Below are 13,738 nucleotides of genomic sequence, written 5' to 3'. Positions count from 1 at the left end.
CAGGCGAGCATTTGCAAGCGTTTGGCACCATATTTGAGTGAATTGCCGAAAGTCAGATTTTTGATGAAATTGTGACCCCGGGGGTTAGGGATTTTTTCAAAAAAATCTTTTTCTGCCGGTTAAGTTGTCAAGGGCTGATTTCTTTTCCTGTGATAAAAAGCCTACTGTTTCGACCACCAAACCTCTCAGGGGAGCATTTGCTTCCGTTTGGCAACATTTCTGAGTTAATTGCCGAAAGTCAGATTTTTGATGAAATTGTAACCCCGGGGGTTAGGGATTTTTTCAAAAAAATCTTTTTCTGCCGGTTAAGTTGTCGAGGGCTGATTTTTTTTCCTGTGATTAAAAGCCTTCTTTTTCGAATGCCAAACCTCTCAGGGGAGCATTTGAAACCGTTTCGCACCATTTCTGAGTGAATTGCCGAAAGTCAGATTTTTGATGAAATTGTGACCCCGGGGGTTAGGGATTTTTTCAAAAAAACTTTTTTTGCCGGTTAAGTTGTCGAGGGCTGATTTCTTTTCCTGTGATAAGAAGCATTCTGTTTTGACCACCAAACCTCTCAGGGGAGCATTTGCAAGCGTTTGGCACCATTTCTGAGTGAATTGCCGAAAGTCAGTTTTTTTCTGAAATTGTGACCCCGGGGGTTACGGATTTTTTCAAAAAAATCTTTTTATGCCGGTAAAGTTGTCTAGGGCTGATTTCTTTTCCTGTGATTAAAAACCTTCTGTTTCGAACGCCAAACCTCTCAGGGGGCATTTGGAACCGTTTCACACCATTTCTGAGTGAATTGCCGAAAGTCAGATTTTTGATGAAATTGTGACCCCGGGGCTGAGGGATTTTTTCAAAAAATATTTTTCTGCCGGTTAAGTTGTCGAGGGCTGATTTCTTTTCCTGTGATAAAAAGCCTTCTGTTTTGACCACCAAACCTCTCAGGGGAGCATTTGCTTCCGTTTGGCACCATTTCTGAGTGAATTGCCGAAAGTCAGATTTTTGATGAAATTGTGACCCCGGGGGTTAGGGATTTTTTCAAGAAAATATTTTTCTGCCGGTTTGTTGTCGAGGGCTGATTTCTTTTCTTGTGATAAAAAGCATTCTGTTTCGACCGCCAAACCTCTCAGGGGAGCATTTGGAACCGTTTGGCACCCTTTCTGAGTGAATTGCCGAAAGTCAGATTTTTGATGAAATTGTGACCCCGGCGGTTAGGGATTTTTTCAAAAAAATCTTTTTCTGCCGGTTAAGTTGTCAAGGGCTGATTTCTTTTCCTGTGATAAAAAGCCTACTGTTTCGACCACAAAACCTCTCAGGGGAGCATTTGCAACCGTGTGGCACCATTTTTGAGTGAATTGCCGAAAGTAAGTTTTTTGATGAAATTGTGACCCCGGGGGCTAGGAATTTTTTCAAAAAAATCTTTTTCTGCCGGTAAAGTTGTCAAGGGCTGATTTCTTTTCCTGTGATAAAAAGCCTACTGTTTCGACCGCCAAACCTCTCAGGGGAGAATTTGCAACCGTTTGGCACCATTTTTGAGTGAATTGCCGAAAGTCAGTTTTTTTCTGAAATTGTGACCCCGGGGGTTAGGGATTTTTTCAAAAAAATCTTTTTCTGCCGGTTAAGTTGTCAAGGGCTGATTTCTTTTCCTGTGATAAAAAGCCTACTGTTTCGACCACCAAACCTCTCAGGCGAGCATTTGCAAGCGTTTGGCACCATTTTTGAGTGAATTGCCGAAAGTCAGATTTTTGATTAAATTGTGACCCCGGGGGTTAGGGATTTTTTCAAAAAAATCTTTTTCTGCCGGTTAAGTTGTCAAGGGCTGATTTCTTTTCCTGTGATAAAAAGCCTACTGTTTCGACCACCAAACCTCTCAGGGGAGCATTTGCAACCGTTTGGCACCATTTTTGAGGGAATTGCCGAAAGTCAGTTTTTTGATGAAATTGTGACCCCGGGGGTTAGGGATTTTTTCAAAAAAACTTTTTTTGCCGGTTAAGTTGTCGAGGGCTGATTTCTTTTCCTGTGATAAAAAGCATTCTGTTTCGACCGCCAAACCTCTCAGGGGAGCATTTGCAACCGTTTGGCACCATTTTTGAGTGAATTGCCGAAAGTCAGTTTTTTGATGAAATTGTGACCCCGGGGGTTAGGAATTTTTTCAAAAAAAATCTTTTTCTGCCGGTAAAGTTGTCTAGGGCTGATTTCTTTTCCTGTGATGAAAAGCCTACTGTTTCGATCGCCAAACCTCTCAGGGGAGCATTTGCAACTGTTTGGCACCATTTTTGAGTGAATTGCCGAAAGTCAGATTTTTTATGAAATTGTGACCCCGGGGGTTAGAGATTTTTTCAAAAAAATATTTTCCTGCCGGTTTGTTGTCAGGGGCTGATTTCTTTTCCTGTGATAAAAAGCATTCTGTTTCGTCCGTGAAACCTCTCAGGGGAGCATTTGCAACCGTTGGGCACCATTTTTGAGTGAATTGCCGAAAGTCAGATTTTTGATGAAATTGTGACCCCGGGGGTTAGGGATTTTTTCAAAAAAATATTTTTCTGCCGGTTTGTTGTCGAGGGCTGAGTTCTTTTCCTGTGATAAAAAGCCTTCTGTTTCGAATGCCAAACCTCTCAGGGGAGCATTTGCAAGCGTTTGGCACCACTTTTGATTGAAATAGAGAACCTCAGATTTTTTATGAAATTGTGACCCCGGGGGTTAGGGATTTTTTCAAAAAAATCTTTTTCTGCCGGTTAAGTTTTCAAGGGCTGATTTCTTTTCTTGTGATAAAAAGCATTCTGTTTCGACCGCAAAACCTCTCAGGGGAGCATTTGCAACCGTTTGGCACCATTTTTGAGTGAATTGCAGAAAGTCAGATTTTTAATGAAATTGTGACCCCGGGGGTTAGGGATTTTTTCAAAAAAACTTTTTTTGCCGGTTAAGTTGTCGAGGGCTGATTTCTTTTCCTGTGATAAAAAGCATTCTGTTTCGACCGCCAAACCTCTCCGGGGAGCATTTGCAACCGTTTGGCACCATTTTTGAGTGAATTGCCGAAAGTCAGTTTTTTGATGAAATTGTGACCCCGGGGGTTAGGGATTTTTTGAAAAAAATCTTTTTCTGCCGGTTAAGTTTTCAAGGGCTGATTTCTTTTCCTGTGATAAAAAGCCTTCTGTTATGAACGCCAAACCTCTCAGGGGAGCATTTGCAACCGTTTGGCACCATTTTTGAGTGAATTGCAGAAAGTCAGATTTTTTATGAAATTGTGACCCCGGGGGTTAGAGATTTTTTCAAAAAAATATTTTCCTGCCGGTTTGTTGTCGAGGGCTGATTTCTTTTCATGTGATAAAAAGCATTCTGTTTCGACCGCAAAACCTCTCAGGGGAGCATTTGCAACTGTTTGGCACCATTTTTGAGTGAATTGCCGAAAGTCAGTTTTTTTCTGAAATTGTGACCCCGGGGGTTAGGGATTTTTTCAAAAAAATATTTTTCTGCCGGTTTGTTGTCGAGGGCTGATTTCTTTTCCTGTGATTAAAAGCCTTCTGTTTCGATCGCCAAAGCTCTCAGGGGAGCATTTGCAACCGTTTGGCACCATTTTTGAGTGAATTGCCGAAAGTCAGTTTTTTTCTGAAATTGTGACCCCGGGGGTTAGGGATTTTTTCAAAAAAAATCTTTATTTCCCGGTTAAGTTGTCAAGGGCTGATTTCTTTTCCTGTGATAAAAAGCCTACTGTTTCGACCACAAACCTCTCAGGGGAGCATTTGCAAGCGTTTGGCACCATTTCTGAGTGAATTGCCGAAAGTCAGATTTTTGATGAAATTGTGACCCCGGGGGTTAGGGATTTTTTCAAAAAAATATTTTTCTGCCGGTTTGTTGTCGATGGCTGATTTCTTTTCCTGTGATAAAAAGCATTCTGTTTCGTCCGTGAAACCTCTCAGGGGAGCATTTGCAACCGTTTGGCACCATTTTTGAGTGAATTGCCGAAAGTCAGTTTTTTTCTGAAATTGTGACCCCGGGGGTTAGGGATTTTTTCAAAAAAAATCTTTATTTGCCGGTTAAGTTGTCAAGGGCTGATTTCTTTTCCTGTGATAAAAAGTCTTCTGTTTCGACCACCAAACCTCTCAGGGGAGCATTTGCAACCGTTTGGCACCATTTTTGAGTCAATTGCCGAAAGTCAGATTTTTGATGAAATTGTGACCCCGGGGGTTATGGATTTTTTCAAAAAAATATTTTTCTGCCAGTTTGTTGTCGAGGGCTGATTTCTTTTCCTGTGATAAAAAGCATTCTGTTTCGAACGCCAAACTTCTCAGGGGAGCATTTGGAACCGTTTGGCACCATTTTTGAGTGAATTGCCGAAAGTCAGTTTTTTTCTGAAATTGTGACCCCGGGGCTTAGGGATTTTTTCAAAGAAATCTTTTTCTGCCGGTAAAGTTGTCAAGGGCTGATTTCTTTTCCTGTGATAAAAAGCCTACTGTTTTGACCGCCAAACCTCTCAGGGGAGAATTTGCAACCGTTTGGCACCATTTTTGAGTGAATTGCCGAAAGTCAGTTTTTTTCTGAAATTGTGACCCCGGGGGTTAGGGATTTTTTCAAAAAAATCTTTTTCTGCCGGTTAAGTTGTCAAGGGCTGATTTCTTTTCCTGTGATAAAAAGCCTACTGTTTCGACCACCAAACCTCTCAGGCGAGCATTTGCAAGCGTTTGGCACCATTTTTGAGTGAATTGCCGAAAGTCAGATTTTTGATGAAATTGTGACCCCGGGGGTTAGGGATTTTTTCAAAAAAATCTTTTTCTGCCGGTTAAGTTGTCAAGGGCTGATTTCTTTTCCTGTGATAAAAAGCCTACTGTTTCGACCACCAAACCTCTCAGGGGAGCATTTGCAACCGTTTGGCACCATTTTTGAGGGAATTGCCGAAAGTCAGTTTTTTGATGAAATTGTGACCCCGGGGGTTAGGGATTTTTTCAAAAAAACTTTTTTTGCCGGTTAAGTTGTCGAGGGCTGATTTCTTTTCCTGTGATAAAAAGCATTCTGTTTCGACCGCCAAACCTCTCAGGGGAGCATTTGCAACCGTTTGGCACCATTTTTGAGTGAATTGCCGAAAGTCAGTTTTTTGATGAAATTGTGACCCCGGGGGTTAGGAATTTTTTCAAAAAAAATCTTTTTCTGCCGGTAAAGTTGTCTAGGGCTGATTTCTTTCCCTGTGATGAAAAGCCTACTGTTTCGATCGCCAAACCTCTCAGGGGAGCATTTGCAACTGTTTGGCACCATTTTTGAGTGAATTGCCGAAAGTCAGATTTTTGATGAAATTGTGACCCCGGGGGTTAGGGATTTTTTCAAAAAAATATTTTTCTGCCGGTTTGTTGTCGAGGGCTGATTTCTTTTCCTGTGATAAAAAGCATTCTGTTTCGTCCGTGAAACCTCTCAGGGGAGCATTTGCAACCGTTTGGCACCATTTTTGAGTGAATTGCCGAAAGTCAGATTTTTGATGAAATTGTGACCCCGGGGGTTAGGGTTTTTTTCAAAAAAATCTTTTTCTGCCGGTTAAGTTGTCAAGGGCTGAGTTCTTTTCCTGTGATAAAAAGCCTTCTGTTTCGAATGCCAAACCTCTCAGGGGAGCATTTGCAAGCGTTTGGCACCACTTTTGATTGAAATAGAGAACCTCAGATTTTTTATGAAATTGTGACCCCGGGGGTTAGGGATTTTTTCAAAAAAATATTTTTCTGCCGGTTTGTTGTCGAGGGCTGATTTCTTTTCCTGTGATAAAAAGCATTCTGTTTCGACCGCCAAACCTCTCAGGGGAGCATTTGCAACCGTTTGGCACCATTTTTGAGTGAATTGCCGAAAGTCAGATTTTTGATGAAATTGTGACCCCGGGGGTTAGGGATTTTTTCAAAAAAATCTTTTTCTGCCGGTTAAGTTTTCAAGGGCTGATTTCTTTTCTTGTGATAAAAAGCATTCTGTTTCGACCGCAAAACCTCTCAGGGGAGCATTTGCAACCGTTTGGCACCATTTTTGAGTGAATTGCAGAAAGTCAGATTTTTAATGAAATTGTGACCTCGGGGGTTAGGGATTTTTTCAAAAAAACTTTTTTTGCCGGTTAAGTTGTCGAGGGCTGATTTCTTTTCCTGTGATAAAAAGCATTCTGTTTCGACCGCCAAACCTCTCCGGGGAGCATTTGCAACCGTTTGGCACCATTTTTGAGTGAATTGCCGAAAGTCACTTTTTTGATGAAATTGTGACCTCGGGGGTTAGGGATTTTTTGAAAAAAATCTTTTTCTGCCGGTTAAGTTTTCAAGGGCTGATTTCTTTTCCTGTGATAAAAAGCCTTCTGTTATGAACGCCAAACCTCTCAGGGGAGCATTTGCAACCGTTTGGCACCATTTTTGAGTGAATTGCAGAAAGTCAGATTTTTTATGAAATTGTGACCCCGGGGGTTAGAGATTTTTTCAAAAAAATATTTTCCTGCCGGTTTGTTGTCGAGGGCTGATTTCGTTTCATGTGATAAAAAGCATTCTGTTTCGACCGCAAAACCTCTCAGGGGAGCATTTGCAACTGTTTGGCACCATTTTTGAGTGAATTGCCGAAAGTCAGTTTTTTTCTGAAATTGTGACCCCGGGGGTTAGGGATTTTTTCAAAAAAATATTTTTCTGCCGGTTTGTTGTCGAGGGCTGATTTCTTTTCCTGTGATTAAAAGCCTTCTGTTTCGATCGCCAAACCTCTCAGGGGAGCATTTGCAACCGTTTGGCACCATTTTTGAGTGAATTGCCGAAAGTCAGTTTTTTTCTGAAATTGTGACCCCGGGGGTTAGGGATTTTTTCAAAAAAAATCTTTATTTCCCGGTTAAGTTGTCAAGGGCTGATTTCTTTTCCTGTGATAAAAAGTCTTCTGTTTCGACCACCAAACCTATCAGGGGTGCATTTGCAACCGTTTGGCACCATTTTTGAGTCAACTGCCGAAAGTCAGATTTTTGATGAAATTGTGACCCCGGGGGTTATGGATTTTTTCAAAAAAATATTTTTCTGCCAGTTTGTTGTCGAGGGCTGATTTCTTTTCCTGTGATAAAAAGCATTCTGTTTCAAACGCCAAACTTCTCAGGGGAGCATTTGGAACCGTTTGGCACCATTTTTGAGTGAATTGCCGAAAGTCAGTTTTTTTCTGAAATTGTGACCCCGGGGCTTAGGGATTTTTTCAAAAAAATCTTTTTCTGCCGGTTAAGTTGTCAAGGGCTGATTTCTTTTCCTGTGATAAAAAGCCTACTTTTTCGACCACCAAACCTCTCAGGCGAGCATTTGCAAGCGTTTGGCACCATTTCTGAGTGAATTGCCGAAAGTCAGATTTTTTATGAAATTGTGACCCCGGGGGTTAGGGATTTTTTCAAAAAAATATTTTTCTGCCGGTTTGTTGTCGAGGGCTGATTTCTTTTCCTGTGATAAAAAGCATTCTGTTTCGACCGCCAAACCTCTCAGGGGAGCATTTGGAACCGTTTGGCACCATTTCTGAATGAATTGCAGAAAGTCAGATTTTTCATGAAATTGTGACCCCCGGGGGTTAGGGATTTTTTCAAAAAAAATTTTTTCTGCCAGTTTAGTTCTCGACGGCTGATTTCTTTTCCTGTGATAAAAAGTCTTCTGTTTCGAACGCCAAACCTCTCAGGGGAGCATTTGCAAGCGTTTGGCACCTTATATTTGTGAATTGGGGAACGTCAGATTTTTTCTGAAATTGTGACCCCGGGGGTTAGGGATTTTTTTAAAAAAATATTTTTCTGCCGGTTATGTTGTCAAGGGCTGATTTCTTTTCCTGTGATAAAAAGCCTTCTGTTTCGACCGCCAAACCTCTCAGGGGAGCATTTGCAAGCGTTTGGCACCATTTTGGAGTCAATTGCCGAAAGTCAGATTTTTGATGAAATTGTGCCCCCGGGGGATAGGGATTTTTTCAAAAAATCTTTTTCTGCCAGTTAAGTTATTGAGGGCTGATTTTATTTCCTGTGATTAAAAGACTTCTGTTTCGATCGGCAAACCTCTCAGGGGAGCATTTGGAACCGTTTGGCAGCATTTTTGAGTGAATTGCAGAAAGTCAGATTTTTGATGAAATTGTGACCCCGGGGGTTAGGGATTTTTTCAAAAAAATATTTTTTCTGCCGGTTAAGTTGTCTAGGGCTGATTTCTTTTCCTGTGATGAAAAGCTTACTGTTTCAACCACCAAACCTCTCAGGGGAGCATTTTGATGCATTTGGCACAATTTTTGAGTGAATTGGAGAACCTCAGATTTTTGATGAAATTGTGACCTCGGGGGTTAGGGATTTTTTCAAAAAAATATTTTTCTGCCGGTAAAGTTGTCTAGGGCTGATTTCTTTTCCTGTGATGAAAAGCCTACTGTTTCGACCACCAAACCTCTGAGGGGAGCATTTGCAACCGTTTGGCACCATTTCTGAGTGAATTGAAGAAAGTCAGATTTTTGATGAAATTGTGACCCCGGGGGTTAGGGATTTTTAAAAAAAAATCTTTTTCTGCCGGTTAAGTTGTTGAGGGCTGATTTCTTTTCCTGTGATAAAAAGCCTTCTGTTTCGCACGCCAAACCTCTCTGGGGAGCATTTGCAAGCGTTTGGCACCACTTTTGATTGAAATAGAGAACCTCAGATTTTTTATGAAATTGTGACCCCGGGGGTTAGGGATTTTTTCAAAAAAATATTTTTCTGCCGGTTTGTTGTCGAGGGCTGATTTTTTTCCCTATGATAAAAAGCATTCTGTTTCGACCGCCAAACCTCTCAGGGGAGCATTTGCAACCGTTTGGCACCATTTTTGAGTGAATTGCCGAAAATCAGATTTTTGATGAAATTGTGACCCCGGGGGTTAGGGATTTTTTTAAAAAAAATCTTTTTCTGCCGGTTAAGTTTTCAAGGGCTGATTTCTTTTCCTGTGATAAAAAGCATTCTGTTTCGACCGCAAAACCTCTCAGGGGAGCATTTGCAACCGTTTGGCACCATTTTTGAGTGAATTGCAGAAAGTCAGATTTTTAATGAAATTGTGACCCCGGGGGTTAGGGATTTTTTCAAAAAAACTTTTTTTGCCGGTTAAGTTGTCGAGGGCTGATTTCTTTTCCTGTGATAAAAAGCATTCTGTTTTGACTGCCAAACCTCTCCGGGGAGCATTTGCAACCGTTTGGCACCATTTTTGAGTGAATTGCCGAAAGTCAGTTTTTTGATGAAATTGTGACCCCGGGGGTTAGGAATTTTTTCAAAAAAATATTTTTCTGCCGGTAAAGTTGTCTAGGGCTGATTTCTTTTCCTGTGATGAAAAGCCTACTGCTTCGATCGCCAAACCTCTCAGGGGAGCATTTGTAACTGTTTGGCACCATTTTTGAGTGAATTGCCGAAAGTCAGATTTTTTATGAAATTGTGACCCCGGGGGTTAGAGATTTTTTCAAAAAAATATTTTCCTGCCGGTTTGTTGTCGAGGGCTGATTTCTTTTCATGTGTTAAAAAGCATTCTGTTTCGACCGCAAAACCTCTCAGGGGAGCATTTGCAACCGTTTGGCACCATTTTTGAGTGAATTGCCGAAAGTCAGTTTTTTTCTGAAATTGTGACCCCGGGGGTTAGGGATTTTTTCAAAAAAATCTTTTTCTGCCGGTTAAGTTGTCAAGGGCTGATTTCTTTTCCTGTGATAAAAAGCCTACTGTTTCGACCACCAAACCTCTCAGGGGAGCATTTGCAAGCGTTTGGCACCATTTCTGAGTGAATTGCCGAAAGTCAGATTTTTGATGAAATTGTGACCCCGGGGGTTAGGGATTTTTTCAAAAAAATATTTTTCTGCCGGTTTGTTGTCGAGGGCTGATTTCTTTTCCTGTGATAAAAAGCATTCTGTTTCGTCCGTGAAACCTCTCAGGGGAGCATTTGCAACCGTTTGGCACCATTTTTGAGTGAATTGCCGAAAGTCAGTTTTTTTCTGAAATTGTGACCCCGGGGGTTAGGGATTTTTTCAAAAAAAATCTTTATTTGCCGGTTAAGTTGTCAAGGGCTCATTTCTTTTCCTGTGATAAAAAGCCTACTGTTTCGACCACCAAACCTCTCAGGGGAGCATTTGCAACCGTTTGGCACCATTTTTGAGTCAATTGCCGAAAGTCAGATTTTTGATGAAATTGTGACCCCGGGGGTTACGGATTTTTCCAAAAAAATATTTTTCTGCCGGTTTGTTGTCGAGGGCTGATTTCTTTTCCTGTGATAAAAAGCATTCTGTTTCGAACGCCAAACTTCTCAGGGGAGCATTTGGAACCGTTTGGAACCATTTTTGAGTGAATTGCCGAAAGTCAGTTTTTTTCTGAAATTGTGACCCCGGGGCTTAGGGATTTTTTCAAAAAAATCTTTTTCTGCCGGTTAAGTTGTCAAGGGCTGATTTCTTTTCCTGTGATAAAAAGCCTACTTTTTCGACCACCAAACCTCTCAGGCGAGCATTTGCAAGCGTTTGGCACCATTTCTGAGTGAATTGCCGAAAGTCAGATTTTTTATGAAATTGTGACCCCGGGGGTTAGGGATTTTTTCAAAAAAATATTTTTCTGCCGGTTTGTTGTCGAGGGCTGATTTCTTTTCCTGTGATAAAAAGCCTTCTGTTTCGCACGCCAAACCTCTCAGGGGAGCATTTGCAACCGTTTGGCACCATTTTTGAGTGAATTGCAGAAAGTCAGATTTTTAATGAGATTGTGACCCCGGGGGTTAGGGATTTTTTCAAAAAAATATTTTTCTGCCGGTTTGTTGTCGAGGGCGGATTTCTTTTCCTGTGATAAAAAGCATTCTGTTTCGACCGCCAAACCTCTCAGGGGAGCATTTGCAAGCGTTTGGCAGCATTTTTGAGTGAATTGCAGAAAGTCAGATTTTTGATGAAATTGTGACTCCGGGGGTTAGGGATTTTTTCAAAGGGCTGATTTCTTTTCCTGTGATGAAAAGCCTTCTGTTTCGACCGCCAAACCTCTCAGGGGAGCATTTGGAACCGTTTGGCACCGTTTCTGAGTGAATTGCCGAAAGTCAGATGTCTGATGAAATTGTGACCCCGGGGGTTAGGGATTTTTTCAAAAAAATATTTTTATGCCGGTTTGTTGTCGAGGGCTGATTTCTTTTCCTTTGATGAAAAGCCTACTGTTTCGACCACCAAACCTCACAGGGGAGCATTTGCAACCGTTTGGCACCATTTCTGAGTGAATTGAAGAAAGTCAGATTTTTGATGAAATTGTGACCCCGGGGGTTAGGGATTTTTTCAAAAAAATCTTTTTCTGCCGGTTAAGTTGTCGAGGGCTGATTTCTTTTCCTGTGATAAAAAGCCTTCTGTTTCGCACGCCAAACCTCTCAGGGGAGCATTTGCAAGCGTTTGGCACCATTTTTGAGTGAAGTGCCGAAAATAAGATTTTTTATGAAATTGTGACCCCGGGGCTTAGGGATTTTTTCAAAAAAATACTTTTCTGCCGGTTATGTTGTCGAGGGCTGATTTCTTTTCCTGTGATTAAAAGCCTTCTGTTTCGATCGCCAAACCTCTCAGGGGAGCATTTGGAACCGTTTGGCACCATTTTTGAGTGAATTGCAGAAAGTCAGATTTTTGATTAAATTGTCACCCCGGGGGTTAGGGATTTTTTCAAAAAAATATTTTTCTGCCGGTAAAGTTGTCAAGGGCTGATTTCTTTTCCTGTGATGAAAAGCCTTCTGTTTCGACCGCCAAACCTCTCAGGGGAGCATTTGGAACCGTTTGGCACCATTTCTGAATGAATTGCAGAAAGTTAGTTGGCTTCTGAAATTGTGACCCCGGGGGTTAGGGATTTTTTCAAAAAAATATTTTTCTGCCGGTAAAGTTGTCAAGGGCTGATTTCTTTTCCTGTGATAAAAAGCATTCTGTTTCGAACGCCAAACCTCTCAGGGGAGCATTTGCAAGCGTTTGGCATCATTTTGGAGTGAATTGCCGAAAGTTAGTTGGCTTCTGAAATTGTGACCCCGGGGTTTAGGGATTTTTTCAAAAAAACTTTTTCTGCCGGTTAAGTTGTCGAGGGCTGATTTCTTTTCCTATGATAAAAAGCAATCTGTTTCGAATGCCAAACCTCTCAGGGGAGCATTTGCAAGCGTTTGGCATCATTTTGGAGTGAATTGCCGAAAGTTAGTTGGTTTCTGAAATTGTGACCCCGGGGTTTTGGGATTTTTTTCAAAAAAATCTTTTTCTGCCGGTTAAGTTGTCGAGGGCTGATTTCTTTTCCTGTGATAAAAAGCCTTCTGTTTCGCACGCCAAACCTCTCTGGGGAGCATTTGCAAGCGTTTGGCACCATTTTTGAGTGAATTGCCGAAAGTCAGATTTTTTATGAAATTGTGACCCCAGGGGTTAGGGATTTTTTCAAAAAAATATTTTTCTGCCGGTAAAGTTGTCGAGGGCTGATTTCTTTTCCTGTGATAAAAAGCCTTCTGTTTCGCACGCCAAACCTCTCAGGGGAGAATTTGCAAGCGTTTGGCACCATTTTTGAGTGAATTGCCAAAGTCAGATTTTTTATGAAATTGTGACCCCGGGGCTTCGGGATTTTTTCAAAAAAATATTTTTCTGCCGGTTATGTTGTCGAGGGCTGATTTCTTTTCCTGTGATTAAAAGCCTTCTGTTTCGATCGCCAAACCTCTCAGGGGAGCATTTGGAACCGTTTGGCACCATTTTTGAGTGAATTGCAGAAAGTCAGATTTTTGATGAAATTGTGACCCCCGGGGGTTAGGGATTTTTTCAAAAAAATATTTTTCTGCCGGTAAAGTTGTCTAGGGCTGATTTCTTTTCCTGTGATGAAAAGCCTACTGTTTTGACCACCAAACCTCTCAGGGGAGCATTTGCATCTGTTTGGCACCATTTTTGAGTGAATTGGAGAACCTCAGATTTTTGATGAAATTGTGACCCCGGGGGTTAGGGATTTTTTCAAAAACATCTTTTTCTGCCGGTTAAGTTTTCAAGGGCTGATTTCTTTTCCTGTGATAAAAAGCCTTCTGTTTCGACCGCCAAACATCTCAGGGGAGCATTTGGAACCGTTTGGAACCATATTTGAGTGAATTGGGGAACGTCAGATTTTTTCTGAAATTGTGACCCCGGGGGTTAGGGATTTTTTCAAAAAAATATCTTTCTGCCAGTTTGTTGTCGAGGGCTGATTTCTTTTCCTGTGATAAAAAGCATTCTGTTTCGACCGCCAAACCTCTCAGGGGAGCATTTGCAAGCCTTTGGCACCATTTTTGAGTGAATTGCCGAAAGTCAGTTTTTTGATGAAATTGTGACCCCGGGGGTTAGGGATTTTTTCAACAAAATATTTTTCTGCCTGTAAAGTTGTCTAGGGCTGATTTCTTTTCCTGTGATGAAAGGCCTACTGTTTTGACCACCAAACCTCTCAGGGGAGCATTTGCAACCGTTTGGCACCATTTTTGAGTGAATTGGAGAACCTCAGATTTTTGATGAAATTGTGACCCCGGGGGTTAGGGATTTTTTTAACAAAATATTTTTCTGCCGGTTACGTTGTCGAGGGCTGATTTCTTTTCCTGTGATAAAAAGCATTCTGTTTCGAACGCCAAACCTCTCAGGGGAGCATTTGCAAGCGTTTGGCATCATTTTGGAGTGAATTGCCGAAAGTTAGTTGGTTTCTGAAATTGTGACCCCGGGGTTTAGGGATTTTTTCAAAAAAACTTTTTCTGCCGGTTAAGTTGTCGAGGGCTGATTTCTTTTCCTGTGATAAAAAGCCTTCTGTTTCGAACGCCAAACCTCTCAGGGGAGCATTTGCAAGTGTTTGGCA

Source organism: Podarcis tiliguerta (assembly GCF_965153285.1).
Source record: "Podarcis tiliguerta genome assembly, chromosome: 10".
NCBI classification, from domain to species: domain Eukaryota; kingdom Metazoa; phylum Chordata; class Lepidosauria; order Squamata; family Lacertidae; genus Podarcis; species Podarcis tiliguerta.
The sequence above is the reverse complement of the archived record's forward strand: the minus strand, read 5'-3'. Positions refer to the sequence as shown.